We start from the raw sequence: 18,946 nt of genomic DNA, 5'->3' as shown, positions 1-18,946 counted from the left end.
TTGCTACTACATAAACGTGGTCTTTTTTTTGCTGTTGTTTTTTTTTTTTTTTTTTTTTTTTTTTCCTTTAGGTTCAAAGAATCATAGGAAGCTGGGTAGGAAGAATTGTAATTTAAAGGTGACTATGTGAACATCGTTCAGTTCCTAGCAAGGCTAATTAAACAGGGAAACCCAAAACCGATCCCAAACCTTTCAGGCTCTCTCCTAGTAATTTGCATCTTCCCTTATTTTAGAGACTTCATGTAAAACAAGCTTTTGGTGAGGAGGAGTGCCAGGTTTTAGCTGGCATTGGAACGGCAGCTTTATGCCATTTCTGTAACCCAGTGAGATGTTGCCACAAAAAATGGAGGAATTTACAGATACCGGAGCTGGGAATGAGATATGGAAAGCAAATGGGAGCTATCTGCTAGATCAGCGCCGGGCTGCTGCGCTATCGAAGCGTGCTCTGCTGATCAGGGAGGTGCTTCGTGGGAGTTCAAAGCACTCGGCCTCGTGCAGAGAGCGATTTATAGTTGAAGCCTGGGATGCAAATAGCACGTAAGTATGTGCTTACAGATATGCCAGCCTCCCTGGTGAAGAGTGCTAGGCTTGTTCATATGTTTTTAATTAAACGTGTGTCTAAGTACTCTCCTGAATAGGCTTAAAATAAAGATCAATTATTTCAATTTTACTGGATTTTTTAAAAATGCACCAGAGCGGGATTTCTGCAGATCTTACTTTTTCTCCTTCCAAATGATTCTTTCTTGTGTAAATCGCTATGTTCTGCCAGATGCCTAAGCACAGTTTCATTTATTGTATTATTTTATATATGGCACTTTCATAACAGATTTGGCAGCATACAAAAGCAATTCAACAAAAGACCATGATTTCACAGTGGGTTTTTCTCAAGTACAACATTTGGCATTCTGTTACAATATAGCGAATGTAAAACTGACACGGACAAGCTAAAATACACGCTAGATTTGGACTAAACAGAATCTAGTTTCTCTCCGAGTGAGTTTCTGCTCATGCATCGACAGATCAGATGTACTTTTAGGTCTTCTACGAATACAATATGGGCTTGCACACAGCAAACTAAAGCAGTAGGTATAGTACGAGTATCTTTAAATGTAGTGCTTATGTGCCACTTCAGAATTTCTGAAGCAACGGGATCTCCGTTTTGTAGTTTGGTAAATAAATACAAGAGGGTTTTGTTTTGTTTTGCTTTGCTTTTGTCCAACCCTGAACAAGTTGGAAGTCAGATTTGAAACCTGTGCCTAGTTCTGATGTTGTTCAGTGTGTGCAATGAAAGTTTATACATCCATAGGATATTCCTTCTGGAAGATGTTAGGTCCATTATGAATCCGCAGTTACGTACCCGAGTGATGATTCTTCTTCTTTTTTTTTTTTTTTTTTGATACAAGTTGACTGTCTTCCCTTGAAAGAAAGCTGAGCTGAGAATAATAGTTACAGCACATTATAGACTAGAAACTTACAGGCAATGACATGTGTATCTGTTATTTTCTTTTGGTAACATCATCTCTCCTGTTAATTACTATTTATTATTTGTATGGTGCCATTAGGTTATGTGATGCTGTCTTATAGATGACAAAATGATGTGGTTTCAAAAGAATAAATAGGTGAAAGTCCAAAAGTAAGTTCTCATTGCATTTGAAAGTCATCAGTTGCTATGATTTGTTTTAAATTTACCATTAGTGCACTCTTCTGTACCATCCAAGTCCTTTCCGTGGATGAGTTTCCAGAAAATAAAGTATTCTGGGGCAGCATGAAGTCTTTTTTTCTATATTTTGTCTAGTTTTTGGAAGTCTAGACATGATCAAGCCAATCCAAAAAAGGGCAAAACCCCTCACACGGTAGATACAGAATATGCTGGAGGGGTCATCTGTTGTAATAAAAATAATAATGACACTGTAATTAGAAAGGTAAACAGCTTGCTTGCATTTTTTAAACTTCATAAAATTGCATCTTTTTTACTGCAAAGGACCAATTAAGTCATGCATGTAGCTGTATTCTTGTGATATAAACTGTAAAGATTACATTGTGTTTAAATGAAAATAACAGGCACACATTTAAAAAAAGACAAAGAATTGTAAATATATTTGATTAATAAAACATTTCTATTACTGTATCTTAAGCCTTTGTTTTGTATTAAGATTACAAGGAGAATTTTGTGCATGATGTGGAAAAAACCCCAATACGCTTCAGTGTACATGCAGTGAAGGCAGCCTCAAACGATCGGAGGGCCTGTAGTTTTCCTTGAGTTTCTGAAAGGGGTTTGCAGCTTGGATGGTGCAACCAGGTTTGTGGTGAGAAGAGGGTTGTGATCAAGCTAAGCCTTCTTGGTGACTGGTGGGTTGTTCCCATATATACATTGATGTAATGGTGAGGGCACAGCACAGCCACGTGCCAAGTTTTTCTCCTGCTCATATGTTAGAGTCTACTCTTTTTTTTTTTTTTTTTTTTTTTTTTTTTTTTAATTTTAAAGGCCTGAGTCTTCTTTATTTACCTGAATCCAGATTTACAAGGATCACCATCTAGTGGTCTAAGACAGAATTTCAAAACTTCCATTGATTTGATATTTGAGCTCCTTTTAAATCATTCAAAAACCAAAGCTAAAAGCACTAACCATGCTCCACTGCAAGGGACCTTCAGTGCCTTTTGTAATGTTATTTCACTGCCGGCCTATGTGTCAAAGAGCAGTGATTAGTTCACTAAGTCACCCCTTGTTCCACTTGAAAAAATACCACTTGAGTATGAGAAAAGTATGTCAGTTTCTGTTGTTTTTCATGTTATATGACCTTTTACATAAGCACCAGAACCACCACGGTAGAATAATTGTGCAAAACTACTGTACTTGAGAAAATACTCAGGTAATTGGCCAGCAGACTGCCTGCTGGTTTGCAAGTAGCGTGGATAGTCAATCATTCGAGGCAAGCTGCTATACATGTAAGAAAAATTCTTTATAACAAGAAATTGTATTGCGTCATGCTGTATGAGATTATATCGCCAAACCCGCGTAATCTGTCATGAGATAATGAGACACAAATGTCTAAAGGGGACAGCGGGTAGAGAAGTCCTTTGGCTGGTGGCCCAATCTACGATGAAAGAGTCCTGGGGTGCACCTTCTTGCAACCACTCTGGTGTGTGATTTAGAAGGGGTGAGGCGCAGGTCTGCTAATATTTTTCTTTTAAATCATTTACTGAACTTCTTCAGCTGGGCTGAGGGCTAGGGAGTTTGGTGCCCTCTTTCTTCCACCTCTGTATGTGTTCACGAGATCTAGGGAAGCACCAAACTCAGGTTCAAAAAGTGCAGTAAGCCAGCAGAACAAGAGAGTGCCAGTTTTGCTGTTTCTTTATTTGCTTTTTAACAAAGTGAAGACTTGTTCCCAAAGAAATATGAAGAGATCAGCAGCTTTTAAGTCAATGCACGCATTATTTAGATAGCTTCTTTGGCACCTCATCAGTTAATTCGAATCCAGTGACTTCTGATCACCACAAATCCAAGCTAGATTTGGATTGGTGAAACAGAGATGTTGGAATCTCTGCACTCCAATGTCCATGTATTGAGTGGCTCATCCTCCAGCCTGACTCCTTTTTCGTAATTGATGAAGGACCACATGATGATGCACGTTTTGACTGCGAGCTTCATCAATCCCATCTGCCATGGTTGTAAGCGATCTGGTAGCTGTCTGGACTGGAGTGACAATGCATGGGCTTAACACACCCGGCTGCCTGCATCCAACGCCCAGCAATGATTAGGTTTCTATGAACAGGCAGTGCACAAGGCAATGTTCTGAATGGAGGCTTTGCCTTTCTCCTCAATATTTCCTAGTGGCCAACCTGAGGTTGCTCCCTGACCAGTCAAGAGGTGGCCCTAGGTAGACTGTCTGCGCTAACTCTGAATCATTTTCACAAGCATAAAACCAAGAAAGCTTTTGATAGCTCTGGACAGAGCAACAGCTGGTTTCCCTTCTGTAAGGCCATGAACAAACCAGTGCTATAGAGGACCTGGATCTCCAAACACAATTGGAATCAGCCAAAGGACATGGGGAGGGAAGAGAGGAGTATAGTCTGTCATAGGAAGGGAGATGGGTCTTCTGGGATCAAAATCTTTGCACTCCGCCTAGCAGATTTCACCTTTGAAGGCTACATTGACAAGCCTTGACTTTTATTATTATTATTATTATTATTATTATTATTATTATTATTATTATTACAGGATAACTTACTTTGAGAAACTCCCACAGCCACTACTTGGAGAACTGCATCAGTGATTCCTAGGCTGTCTATTGTAGCCATAGCTGGATCACTGTAGCTTTCTCCCAAATGTCCTCTTTTCCACCAACCAAGGCATATGAGTTTTAGCAGTGCTTCCCCATGGGTTTAAATTTTTCCATTCTTTAGGCTTCTTCCACTCCCATCTTGGCTCTCATCATTTCCATCTATTATACTTTTATTTTTTCTTCGACAATCCCTCATCTTCTCTCCAACATTACTACATTCAGTCACTCTCCCCCTCTCTTGAGTTTCTCGAAATGAGCTTGCAAATGACTAAGGAAAGAACTTGAATTTGTTTATATTGGCACAAGAAGTGACAGAAATACATTTTTCTTCTCTATACTCTAGCCCTCAATAGAATGAGTCAAACTATAATGGTCATGCAGAGCCTTTGACCTGGATATTTTTTTTCTTTTAGCGAGCCAAGAACATTTTGGCTTACAGAAGACACACTACTAGTGATCAAATATTCTTCTGGAAGCTATTTAGATTTTTTTCTTTAACCTTTTGTGAGGGCAATTGTTTTTTTTTTTTTTTTTGTTTTGTTTTGTTTTTTTTGTTTTTCTCATGGCATAAGAGGTAATTAGCCAGCTAGTAAATTAAAAGTTTCATGTAGAAAATGCTTTTTAGCAAACAAAAAGCACAATTAAATGCATGCATGAAACCATACTTGTAGTGTCTGTCTGGTTGTCTATCTGTGTCTTTTTCTCTGTTCACTTGTACTTTTTTTTCTTTAAAACGTAAAAAGTCAATTTCTTCTGTTGCAGGTAATATCTTCAAGAAAAGGGATAATATATTGCTGTAACTGCACAATAGTTCTGCACAATGAAATGCTGCGGTAGTGTCTGATCAGTCAGTGATAAGAACACCATGTAGCTCCCATCTCAATTTTTGAAATTACTTATGTGATGAAGAAGATATGTGTTCCTTAAAGGTGAGCATCTTCTAGCTTTTCTTTGCTCTGTGCTAGTATGAGAGCTCCTAGGAGAAGATTTTATTCTATGTGTGCATTCTCAATGAAGAATGGTTTTCATTTTTCACTCCAGAAAGACCTCCCAGCAGAGGGCTTGCTTGAAATGCAGAAAAACAACAACAAAAAAATGTGCCCAGAAAAAGAAAGTTAGTTTTTTTTCTTTCATATTTCTCAGCAAGAAAAGAAAAATGTCTATATAAAAAGAACTGTTTTGTGCATGATTCCTCTTCTTCAAGAAGTCCTTTCCAACCAAAAGGTGTTTTGAGCAAAACTTCCTGCCTAGGTCTAATTACTAAAGCAGAAAAAAATGATTATTTGTGTACTTCAAATAATGGCTCTCCAATGCTCTTAATGGTTGGTCATTCTGTGGAATCTTCTTAATAACATTCTTGATTATTAAATTATTTGTTTTTACTCTGTCTGCAAAGGTCATCTGTCTCTTTCAGCCTTGCATGGTCATATGGTCTTAATTCACCGCAAGTCAAGTCCTAATGAAGGTACTGCATTGTACAGTTTCTCATAGGTATTAACAAGCCATATTATAGATTATGGAAGCATTTTAAGCAATGTGGAGCTTTTCTCTTCCCTCCCTTTGGTTTACAGTACCTCTGTGGTTTAGGGTTTTCCTGTGTTGAATGTAGTTGCACTGAGGGCACCTGAGCAACAGAGGAAGGTTTTGCAAACAGCCTGTGTGCAACAGCTCTTGGCCTGTAAAATCCCATGGCAAACTCATGGCGACCTCAGTACGCTTCTAGAGATCCGTCAGAGGTGAAACTTTCCAGATTTGATTCCCTCACGTTAAAGAAGAGCAGAGCCTCCTTTCTATCTTTAGCTCTTTAGGTAAAAAGGGGCTAAGCAACCGCATGAGAATGAATCAGAAGCTGTTTGCAGTTGTATCTGTCTGCCTCATTCTTGCTTGCTGTCATTACGGTTACCGTTACCTAAAACATACTTCAGGAACCGCAGCTGAGAGAGAGAATCTGCATCACTGTTTACATATGGTTAATCCTCACTTCTTTACACAATAATTTGTTCTACATCCTGCTCACCTTTGGATGTGTCGTTGACAGAACAGGCAAAATGACACATGCCAATACAGATCACCCAACTGAATTGGGATAATAGCCTTATTATAATAGCACACTGCGTACATGTTAATATAGTAATACCATTAAAAATGATAATGCTTGGCCAAAGGTGGAGTTGTCACAGCACTGGACAATATTTTTTAACTCCTGCAAGCTTTGACACGTGGTAAATCGTGTGTGTGTGTGTGTGTGTGTGTGTGTGTGAATGTACTTGTGAACGTGTAGCTCAGAGTGACAGCTTCTGCAAGATTTGGGGTGAGGGGATTTTTTTTTTGCAAAATGCTCGGCCTACTTAGTAAGGCTACTTAGTAGGCCTACTTAGTAAGGCTGAGAAGATGGAATCTATCCCCAGATCTGTCACAAGTAGAACAGTAAGTTGTTTAAAATAACCAGTGCAATCATCCAACTCTTGATTGTTTCGTGTTAGTTCTGGCTTTACACGGTTGATTAAGAGGCTCGGTAAAGAGGTGAAGTTGCAGAATAGTAAAGGGTGCCTTGACCTCAAGAACTTGAAGTCAGCAGGTCACTTATAGTGACTGTGATTTATTGATCAATAAACACAGTCTCTCCAAACCCATTTCTTTCCTCACCAGCCTATTTTTGCAGGCATCATATTCTCATTCAGAGGACGTGTGCGGGGAACTTTCTGAAAGATTCTGTAGTCTCACATACAAAAATAGAATGTATCCGCAATTGTACCTCACCTTAATGATTTTTTTTAATAAACTTTATTCTCAGGAATGGGATGAACTAGCAATCCTTGAATTTTATGAATTGCTATTGAAGATTTTTAGCACACTATACTAAAAGAAAGAAAAATACTAGCTCTCACTTCCTTTAAAAAAAAAAAAAAAGATCTTCAGCCATGAGGCTCCTCTGGAGTGAATCACATGAAAAATTTTGGTGATAGAGTAAATGGCATTTTTCTTGTGTAACATTTTGTTACTGAGGTCTTGTGTGTAGCACAAGGACAATAGTTTGTAACAAAGGAAGAGATGTGTGCCTTTTTCAAGCTAAAATACACCATTTTTTTTAAGTACATAAAAAAGAAAATACCCGAAAGAAAAAGAGAAAGCAACAGGAAAAAAGTCCTGATTGGAAATGAATGTTTTCACTCCTTTCATTCTTGGAAATGTAGTATGATTTATAACAATTAAAAGAGATGGCTTTGAAGCATAAGAAAATAAATCACACTTTACTGAAGATGTAGGCCAGATTTAGGCAATCAAAATGTACAATGATTTTAATACTACTTTTGTCTGACACATTTTTCATAATAAATGTTGTCTCCTACAGCTTATAGTCTTGCTGAATTATGTAACTCATGGGTTACAAGTACAAGCTCTCCCTAGATAGATATATGTACACATGCACAAGTATAGTCTTATTTTCTCTCTCTCTTTCTCTGTTAAGTCTTTCTTCTTCCAAAGAGCTAAACTTTCTGTAAGTGAAAAGAAAATGGATATGAAAAGGAAGAGAGTAATAAAGCTGAGTGTTCATAAAAATAAGGATTTTTTTTTTTACCAAGAAATCTTGCAGTCTAACTTTAATAAGCTTCACCAAAAGACCGTGGTATCACAAACAATTTTTTCATTAAAATTACTTTTCAGATAAAAGTCCTTCATTTGTCTCCGAGTTCAACATACTGCATTTTGCCTTGCATTAAATCAAGGTAATCTTCCACATGATATATCATCTAGCTGCTGTTCTTACACACAGTAGTACTTGGGGACTTTTTGACAGTCTTTACCCTATGTTTAAAATTAAACACTCTGTGAATGAATAAAAAATAAGCTGCTTCTAACCAAAACCTTTCTGAGAGGGACGGATAGTTTCGGTTCTCTTCCTAGAGATTCAGTCCAAGCCATGCTGCCTCCAAGAAGGTTATTACTCTCTCACTGCTCCACTCCTCTGATTTGGGGGTTCTGCTTCCCCTCAGCAAGCCCCCATCCCTAATGGGATACCAAGTTGACTGGATTCTTTCCTAAACTTGCGGATGAATTACAAATCAAGGAAGGGAAAGCCCACATGCTGCATTCCACCCCATACTGAAGCACATTAAAAACAGGCTTCTCTATAGATAAACAGAAAATGCCTTTAAACGCCAATCGTCTAACAGACAATCGCATTTTCCACCTGCAACTAGAGCCTTCAGCAACTGAAGCTTTCTGTCTACTTGTTTGCTCGCATCAGTGTTTTGAGTGCCCACGGCCTGATGTGGAGAGCTGGTGAGCCGATGGCCGGGGTCACATTTCATCGTGCTCGGTCCATTTAGGGGCTGTTGGTTGTCCGTGCCCACTCGTGTCACTGCAGTCCTGCCGTGTCTGAGAAGCGATGTACCCACCGCCAGTGTTGGGCCCACGTGTGACATAATTTATGCTCGTACTGCTCTTCCATGGTACCCTTGCATTTCTAAATGCTTAATGCTGCTAGGAGTAAATGATTTCTTTCCACTACTGCTCAAAGTGCCAGAAGGCAGGAGAAATTTAAACACAACTAAGATCAACACTGTGAGTTTACTTGGCCTCCACATCTAGCAACACTGCCATAAATTTCTTAGGCCTCTTATTTGAGAATTTAAAAGGCCCTATAGACTTGGCAAGGTTTGTATAACAATGTTTCTTCTATATGGATTATAAACGCTGGAAATCCCAAGAGCTGCACGTTGCATTGTATTTGGTCAGAGGGTCAGAGTGCCACCAAGCCTTTCCCATTCAGATGCTCTTTCACCGTTGACCATTGCAATGGTGACAACACCCAAACTCCACCAGCAGCCAGGAGCTCCGGCACTTCACTTTCCAGTATTCTTTCAGATATTGCTCCTGCTTGGCAGAAACAGTTTTTCTGTTTAAACTTCAGATCTTTTAGGTTTTGGAGTTATTTTCACTTGTTGTCGCTGGCAGATACACATATAGCTCGGAGTCTTACGACTGACCTTGCAACACTTAAAAATCCAGTATCCCATCAGAACAGGGAGGCCATCAGTGGCCCGAAGCGGCGGGGCCTTGTCCCCGGTGTGGTCACCCAGAGCGCAGTGAGGACCACGAGAGATTCATGTCACGTTTGTGTCAGCAGACACCGACTCCAGCGGCCACCCCTGCATCAGCTGCTATGCAGAGCTCAGCCGTCCAAGCCCTGCTGGCTACCCTGCAGCCACCACGCTGCAAATCAGCCCGGGCCATGCTGCGGCACATCACATAACTAATGGCGCTGTTCTGTGGTGTCTGTGGTAACAGGCAGCCTTCGGATGGCCAACAAATAACACCAGTTTAATTCTATCAAAGAGCCCTTTATTGCAGAAAGGCTACGCGAGCTCTTTTACCCCCAGTTGGATTATGTTTTCCTCCTTAAAAAATATACTGTGGTTGAAGTCAGTGAAGCGTTTTTTCCCAAGTTGCGTATTATGCAATATGGAAAGTATTTCTCAAAGGATCCACTATTGTTTGCTGCGAGTGCCTGAGCCCCGACGGGAAGATAACGGCAGGCAGGCACGCAGGGCGAAGCCTGCCTTAGCAGCGCCATCCGTGAGCGCAGCGACGGGAACGGTTCTTCCTCCCCGCTCCGGGGCGGGGGGCACCTATTAAATTTTGGCCACCTCATTGTTGTCACCACTGTAGGTTTGCAGCTCCCTTAGGTAACAGTGTCTCAGCTAACCCTCAAGGAGCACAGTCCTGCTGCTCTGGGCCAGCGCCGTGCAGTTACCTGAGGAGCACGGACATTTTAAAACCTGAGTGTGTACCTTGATCTCTCTCCTCTCCTCGTTCCCTGTGCGTTACTGAGGTGTAAGCAAGCTCTGAGGCACAGGGATCTTCTCTGTGATCACATCCCCGGGCTTCCTGAGGCCAAGGTGCAATGAAAGGTTCAAACAACAGGCACGGAGAAGCACAAAGAAGCACAAGAGCATCCATTAATTTCTTCCACCTCCCCCCCGCCCCCACCACGGCGTTGACTTCAGCCTCGGCTTCATGAGTCATCATTTATGATCGCAGTAACTTACTGCAATGGGCACGAGATATACTACAAAATCAATGACAATGAAGGCAAATTCAGACCTGAGAGCAGGGCCTGTAAGTCACTAACATTTGAAAATGATACAGTGAGAATTATTACATGGGCTCCTTTCTGCCTCAGCTGTCTCTGGTATAACGCATGTGAGGACAGCCGGCAGGGACCGGCCATTGCATGGGACTCGAGCTGCTGGCTCTGCTGAAGCACCCGGGCTCCTTAGCACTTAAAGATGAACTGCAAATCAATTATGAAAATAGAGTTTAGTCCATATTTATGGGCTGAATGTCCCCACTAGCCAGGCTCTAGGGGACATTCAGAGCAGAAATACATTTCAGCTGCTCTTTTAAATAATTCTTCTTCCTCTGTGAAATCCTCTTGCTAATTCCTAGCTCCCTGCAAATATTTCAGAGTGCATCAGCCTGCGATACCACAAATACAACAGGCTGCAGGATAACACTGATGGCTCTTAAATGTTATATCCCTGTAGAGCATGTCCAGGAAATGCTGAGTGTCGCTGCAGAAGGGAAGGCACGCAAGCTCTGCACTGGATGCTCCTACTCGTCACTCTGGAAGGCTAGTCTGGAAAGACATTTGGGCCTCAACGGTGTTTATATTTCTTTTTCACATAAACTGAATAACATAAAGGAGTTATCACTCCTTTACACATTAGAAGTCTTTGCTTGCCCATTAGAGCAAACTGATGATCAAAATAGACAAGTCCTGACTGTGTAAAAGGTAAATCACCCAGCTGTGAGGCCCAGGAACAGCACAGCTGCATCCCGACAGTGATATTTGTCCTTGCCAGGAAAGCTGTTCTCAAATAACTCCACTCCCTAGTAAGGTTATCCTAAATATTAAGGCTTATCTTCAGTAAGAAAGACAGAAGCAGCAGAATTAATCAGAAAGGTATAGTTCCTGTTTTTGTAGCATTTTTGTTGTTTCCTTTGCTTAATCTCATTTGCTTTCCAAATTGCACAAAGCTCATGAAAATACCCTCTACAGTGTGAAAGCCTCTCAGTCAGCCTCTCCCTCTCCTAATCTCAAGGTTCAGTTTGGGTCCTCCTTATGGAAGAAAATGTATTAACAAGGAGGTGAAGAGGAGCTTGTGGAAGTGTGAATTTTGTACAGGAGAAATGCTTGTTCAGAAAAGGAGAAACATGAAATAGAAGATAAAATAAGAAATAGAGATAGAGAAAGTTCAGAGAATAGCAATGAAAAGTGTAGGCAGTGGCCTGGGAAAAAGCTGTTCTGTATGTAGAAAGGGTGGAAAAGATACACAGTTAAAAAGGTGAATATTTTTAAAACTAATGTGACAGAAGTAAATCATTTAAAAGCTGGTCCAAAGCTTTCATTAATTTACTAGAGTTTAAATGTATCCTTCAGGCTATGTCAGGGGCAGGCGTTCTCCATGGTGCAGGCCACAGTTCCAGTTCCCATTCTCCATCCGGATGTGGAAAACCGGATGGGGAGGGATGATGAAGGGTAGAAGAGGCCGTTTGTGCATGAACCATACTGCAGTCTGGGGTCAGAAACATTGCTAGTGCAGACGCCTGGCCCGGGAGCTCGGCAGAGGTCCCAGGTCCTTCAGGTTAGACCCAGGCTTATCACGGGAAGGATCTTTTTTTTGTTTATTTGGCTTTCCCTACAGTACCAGAGGAGGAAAGGTAGGTATTAAAAACAATGAATTCCAAGTGGAAGGTAACAGAAAGCCAGTATTTTAAGAACCAAAACTTTTTTCCTTTTTATAAATCAATTGATTGCCAGGTCTGTTACAGGAGTTAACTGGATCCTTAATTCTGTTGCAGTTTAAATAAAAACAGAGAAAATAAGGGAAAACTGAATAACAAGTCCAGCGATGAACAGTTACTGAAGGGCTGAGGACAGAACTTCCCTCACCCATTAGTTTTCCCTCACAGGTCTTCGAGGAAGGCAAGTAATTCCCACTGACTTCATCGAGAGTTTAGTATATGCTCAGTTACGCATCTGCATTAGTTTCTCTGTGACCGAAGAACTTTTCCTGACTCAGGGCCTGTAGTCTACCTTACTGAAAGCAATGTGCATGCTCCCAAAAAATCATCTGATTTCCTCCAAAGCAACATTAGATTGGTTCATAATGCTGTAGGGCTCCGAGGGATGCTTGGATTTATATTTGGTGTCCTAACTGTAAGATCTCTATCCAGTATTTTGAGATTATTACAGGATTTTCATAAGGGAAAACATGCTTTTGGCAAAAGCACAACAAAACATATCCTTTTGTCTTCATTCAAGGTTAATTTTCATATAAATTTGTTTGTTACAGAAACTAAGAAAAATTGAAAGAAAAATACTTTTGGATATTGTCTTCCAAGTTTTGAATAAAAAGATAAAAGGGAGTGGAAAAAAATTATAATCAATATGTTTCATTTTGTACTGCAGAAAGGAAAATGACTCTGCTAAGAGACTATGCATAACCTTAAGCAATACCAGATGTGGTATGGAGAGAAAAATTAACTACTAATCACAATTTGGAGTTTCATTCAAGGCAGCTGTGAACAGGCAAATTTGCTGGGTGAAAGTGGGATGCCAGAAGAAGTAACCAGGTAATTAAGCAGAGTTAGACCTTCTGTTAAAAAAAAAAAAAAATCCCACAAGGCTCATGCAACTTGTAGAGGATTACATTATATTTTTGGAGTGATGATTTTCTACAAGATCATTATATTATTCTCACAGTTTTCCCAAGCCTTCACTTAGCTAAAGGGAAGTTTCATACACATCACAGCAGTTGATAAGTCCACTCCCCACTTCTGCCCCATCAAGGTGGGGGTGTGTGCTGGTTTGTAGCCCAACCATTCGCCAGGTAGGCTTCAAAGGGCTGAGCCTACCAGCCCAGTACCAGCTCAGCCTGGTTCCTGCAGGGATTTCTGCCTCCTGAGCTGCCCTCTTTTTTGAGGTGGCCACTGAGGGAGCCCAGTCACCACGCTGCTGCGGTCCTGTGGGGCCTGTGTGATCTCCTAGGAGCCCCTCAAGCTGGACACGTCTGGATGCTCTCTCGTAAGTTGTTTTATGTGGTTTTGGGTTTTTTTTTCTAGATTGTGCTATCTGAAGTGCTCGTTGTTGTGTTATTGTCATAGCTTTGGTACAGACTGTTCATGTGTGTCTATCTTGATTAGCTGGGAGGTGCTACTGTGGTGTGAATACTACATTACAGCATCTACTGTGTTGCATTATTTGTGAGACATGCAGTTGTCTTTAATTCTCACCTCAGGTGAAAATCAGCTTGGCTGGTGCTTAGCAGCTGCTTCAGATTTGGTTTGAAACATGGGTTATGATGAAAGAAAAATAGCTATGGAAAACCTTTGTTGCACATAGGTAGCCAGAGGGGTTCTAGAGTATTGTCTGAACTGTAGTGTCTTTCCTTGGGACAAAAAAAAAATAAATAAATAAAAATAAAGAAAGCTACTACAAAGCAACCCTTTCCCCTTTCCTTAGAAGGCTGGCTTTTCTGAACAAATTTGCACTTTTTCACCAGTTCTAGATTGTATTACGAATACTACAAAAACTCTGTGAATACTACAAAGACTCTAGGGAACAATCCTTCACAGACAAGCAGACAGGCTAAATGAGGTAAGGTTTTTTGCCAGCTATAATTTTTTTCTGATCTGTGATCTGTGCAGTATATTCTAAAAAGCCAAAAATATCCACATAGTCTCAGAGGATAGGTCAGACCTGGATGGAAGGCCAAGAAAGCTCCACAAGTTTCAACTTCAGAGCAGGCCAAGATAAGAGAGCTCAGGCTAATTAGATCTCCAGTTCTCACATTTGGTTCTTCTAAGCCTCTGTCTGCAGCTCTGTGATCTTTGCTCTAGTCCCATCCTGCACGAGGCAGTGATAGCAGCCACTGCACACTCCCTCTGGTTTTAATAAGTAGTGTCTGAGCTCAGTAACATCTTTGTCAGCTGCTAGAAAGCCATGTGAGACTGCATGAGAATGCAGGATTACAATAGCTCAAATAAATATGGCTAGAGAACAGCTCTTAAAACCTGCTATATAACTTTCCTGTGAAAGTAGTCAGTGAATGCTCCTGCTCCAGGCTGAGGGCTCGATTCATCCTTAGTGGAAGTGAACTCAGAGAATTACACCAATGGTGGACTTGGCTGTAAGTGCAAAGCCTTTTAAAGACTCCTCTCATATTTCCTCTGTAATGTAAAAAATGTATTCCAGTGCATTTTAATGCTGTTGCAGTAGGTCAGCAGCCCAGCAAAACACATAGAATTCCATTAAGTGTAATGAATTGGAGTCATCATTCTGTACATATATATTTGTGACAAGCCTGTATTTGTGTGGTCATGTTCATAGTCTGGGGAAAGCTCTAAATAATTCCTGCGTATTCACATAACTTCACTCCCACCCAGAACTTGTTTACCCATTGACCACTCCCTGTCTATTACATAGGCTGTATTTCTCTTCAAAAGATTCATTTCCTACCTTCTACCTCACAAATACATTGGAGAGTCAATTACTTTGAATTGTATCTCTTAAGCTATTTTTCATCCACCTACTTCTATAGGTTTTATTTAAATGTAGATCTTTCTATAGGAAAGTATATCTAAATGGTATTTAAGATATTCAGTTAGAAGCCTGTGGTCCTTGTTCAATCTTTATCCTGGCACAGCTCTTACTGAGGTCAATGGGCATTTAGCCTGAATAAAGACTAAAAGTTGTGAGATATGGCCCACTGGGCAAAATTACTGGAGATGGACAAATTAGCTTGGATAGACCAGTAATGAAACAATATCTGTGCTCAAGACCCAGACCAAGCTGAAGCCAGCGCTTTGCATTTAGCTGTGGGTATACCTGTTGTGAATATTCATATTCACAGCTTGGGTCCCTCCCTGCTGGCCTCAAGTATGTGAGCTTGAGGCCAGGAGGCAGCAATGAAGTCCTTTCTTCCTGCCATGGTGGCCCCTTTGTAGGAGAAGGCTGAAATTGGGAGTTTCTTCCTCCTCACTGGAGCTCAGCTCAGCAGAAAAGGCCTGGCATCTGCTGGGGCCTGCAAGGGCAGTGCTGGAGCATGAATGAAGCAGTTCTCACTGCAGGATAGTAGTTTTCTTTATTAAAAAAAAAGGCAAACATCTAAATTTCTGGGAAGCAGTGATTGGAAATCCAACTCTGTCCATTGCTGCTTCCTCTGTCATTTAGTGCTTCTAATCTTTTGCTCATGCAGCTCTGACTTGCCCCAAGAGATGCCACCAGCTAGGCTCTGGCTGGAGCACTGCGCCTCTGCAGCTTGCTACATGGAGCAAAAACTTTCTTCTCAGCTTGGGTTAGAGAAGGAGCGCTTCCTGCTTCAGCCAAAGAACAGAGAGCTGTGATTGCTAGCTCATGCCAAGGTGAGGTATAGGGAGATTTTTTCTGATTAAAGCAGCATGTGTGTACTACTTTGCCCTTTGCACTTGCCTTATACTTATTTAAAAGGATGTGTCTCTGCACACACATACTTATTTCAACTCTGAAATTTAAGGTGAACCCCAAAACAGTCATTTGCATCTGTACTCACCTTTGTGCTCAGTAGTGGAGGTAGGACTATGATGTGGTTGTGCTAATAGCAGGATAGTCCATGATAGCAATTTTTTTTTCTCCAAGAGACTAGAAAGTTTAGATGAATTTTTTGGTATGAGTTGTCCAGTTGTATTTTGTGACCAAAGAGATTTAGATAGGCTAAAGGAAAAGCATCAGACCCGTGGACATTTAGCCAAACCGAATTCCCTCAGGCTTGACTTCTACCTTTTGCTAAAGTACTCTGTGTGCCATACAGGGAACAAAAAAACGCCTCGCATCTCCTGTTTGAGCAAAAAGACAGAAGATCATTTATATAATTTCTGGTTAGAAAACTTCTTTTAAAAGAAGTCCCATGTTCTGATTGACTGAGTAGAAAATATTAATATTTTTGAAAGTATTGAAGACAAGCATCATAAATTTAATCTCCAGATATTATGGATCTTTAGTGATAAAACTCAAAAATAAATAATAAAGCATTTCTTCCAGATTATTTAAACTGCAAAGGCAAATGTACCAGCTATATATTAACACTGTCAGGCATCTAGGCATTACAGTGGATTTTTAATATGTTTCATCAAAACACTTAAAGGCACTTTTTAAAATATATGACCCACTAAATAAAAAAACATAGGACGTAATTTTCAAGGCACACTGATTAATGCAAAATTGACTCGAACAAATGCAGCTTATGGCCCTAGTCCAGGAAGCTCTCTTGGTGCTGAAGAGTTTCATACAATAGTTTTCCATTTTCAAAATCACATCAATTTTTACTTACAACGTTTTGAAAACAGGTACAGCAACTTTCAATCAACTGCCCAGCAATAATTTAAATTCTTTACCATTAAATTGTGAAAGTTTGAGTCATGGGAAGAGCACAGCTCTGTGCAGAGCTGATTTTCTGGCTGTCATCACCCCCAGAGCTGTCAGCTGCTGTGCAGTTTTGCCTGTGTGGAGATACAGATAGTGCAGCAAATTATTCATTGTAAATAAGTTATGTGCTGGATTTATCCCTTTTTTTGGTGTGTGTGTTTGTGTACCAGTACTGATTTCTCCAGATATCTTCTTGACAGCTAGTTACAAAACATTTATGAGTGGTACCAGAGTAGCATTTGTGTTTTTCCAGCTGATGCTAAATGAGTATATAATAGTAATCAAGTTGGGTGAGATGGTCTCTGCCTTACCTTTATTTCCCGAAAAACATCTTTGTATAAGACAGTCACAATACATGCACCCCAGATAACATGTCTAACTGCACAGAGTATATTGCAGTGTGCTGTGGCACAGGACACATCTTGTTGAGGGGAAGAAGTGGAGTGACAGGAAACGCTGTACTGCTCTTTTTCATGTGGCCAGGGAATGCTGATCTGAGTACAGTAGGCAAGATGCAGCACTTCTCCCTGGGCTCTCAGCCTAGTGGTGCTGCTGCTGTTTTACCGAGGGGCAAGTGCATGATGGCAGTGGGGCCACTGATGGTCTTGGGGTGCCCAGTGTCAGCAATAAAATCACTCACGCTTCTACCCAATTACAGGGTGAGGTGAAGCTCAACCAGGAGTGGCAATCCACTTCTGACTTCCACTGAGGAAGAAAACATTGAGATGGAAATGAAATTGTGATGATATCCACACAAGCGAAAACTTCACAGAAAGGATATTTTTCTTTTTGCGAAGCCGGCAAGAAGAACATTCTGCGTAGGCACTACTCACAATGCTCTTTCCAGAGGCCTTGGAAATACTAGAGGAGTTTGCAAGGCAATTTTCATCCCCATCCAATTACACATCCTTCTACTTATTTGAGGGAAATACACGCCTGACTGAGATGTCCCTGTCACCGCTTCTTAGAGGTCATGGCTGTCTTGTGACCTGCTGGTGGAAATCAGAGGTAGGCAACATGGAGGTGTTATTTGAGGCACCTCACCCATAAGTGGATCAAAAAGCATTAAAGCACTCATGAAAGAGTTCACTACATACAACGAAAAGAAAAACAGGAAATGAAAAGAGAAGCAGAGAGAATAAAAGTTCAGACAAAGTTTTCAGGGTTCCAACATCAATATTCTTTTTATAAGACAAAAATGTTTGAGCCATTTTTTATGAAAAGAAAAGCCTGTTTTATTGACTGATGAAAGCTTTATGATAGCTCTATGATCTGGTCTATAATTTCTAAATTGTTCCTGAACTTCTCTCTCAGGAGACTCTCCCATGACAGCCTGGGGAACTTGCAGTCTCTCAGTGTAACAATGTCACATCCATCTCTGCTGCTATAAAATAGAAATCATGGTTACTAACACAGTTATGCCTTGCTCATTTAACCTGTACCAAATATATGGCTTAGGAAAATACATGGATAGCAGGATGTTTGAGAGAGACTTTGCCAAATAGCACTCATCTTGCTGCAATTGGTACCTTTTGGTGGAATTGCTGTAATGTTGCTGATTCTTTATCTGTAGAGTTTGGTGGTCTAGCGAGTATTTTCTGTGAGGAAAAATGGACAAGCTAGAGCCAGGAAAAACCAAACCCTTTTAAGACGAGGCTAGAGTCAGTGTTTAAAAACAGCTAACACTTTCAGTGATCAAGGTAAACTGTACACAATTAGGGCTAATCAGAACCATCATCTTGTAAAAGGGAGAGCTCAACTGTGGCTCTTTAAGTAATTTCCAGTCAGACTGGATACCTTAAAACTAGTGGAAAGACAGTGTGTGTAAGTATGTATACTAGCAGAGTAGCAGCCTACAGGCTGCTACTTCCCTTGTCCAGGGACCAGGAAAGCTTTAAACCTAAACTTTAAGTCCTAATGAAAGGCTTGCCCCCACTGGGTCAAACCTTGGGGTGGGGGGAGGACTATGCAGTAAGGACATTTTCTCCTTCATAGTGATTCACAGCTGCCTCCTGGGGCTTCTGCAATAAACTGAATGAGCAATCTCAGGCATTGCAGCCCTAGCAGTGGGTGGGAACCAAGGGTCATCCCATGGAAATCCCCTTTTCAGCTGTGCTCGATCACAAGTGCTACAAAGCTGCTCTTTGCATGAAGTGCGTGTTTTAGATCATCCTGTTGCCTTGATATACGA

Source organism: Rhea pennata, chromosome Z (genome assembly GCF_028389875.1).
Source record: "Rhea pennata isolate bPtePen1 chromosome Z, bPtePen1.pri, whole genome shotgun sequence".
NCBI lineage: Eukaryota > Metazoa > Chordata > Aves > Rheiformes > Rheidae > Rhea > Rhea pennata.
Note: the sequence above shows the minus strand (reverse complement) of the source record.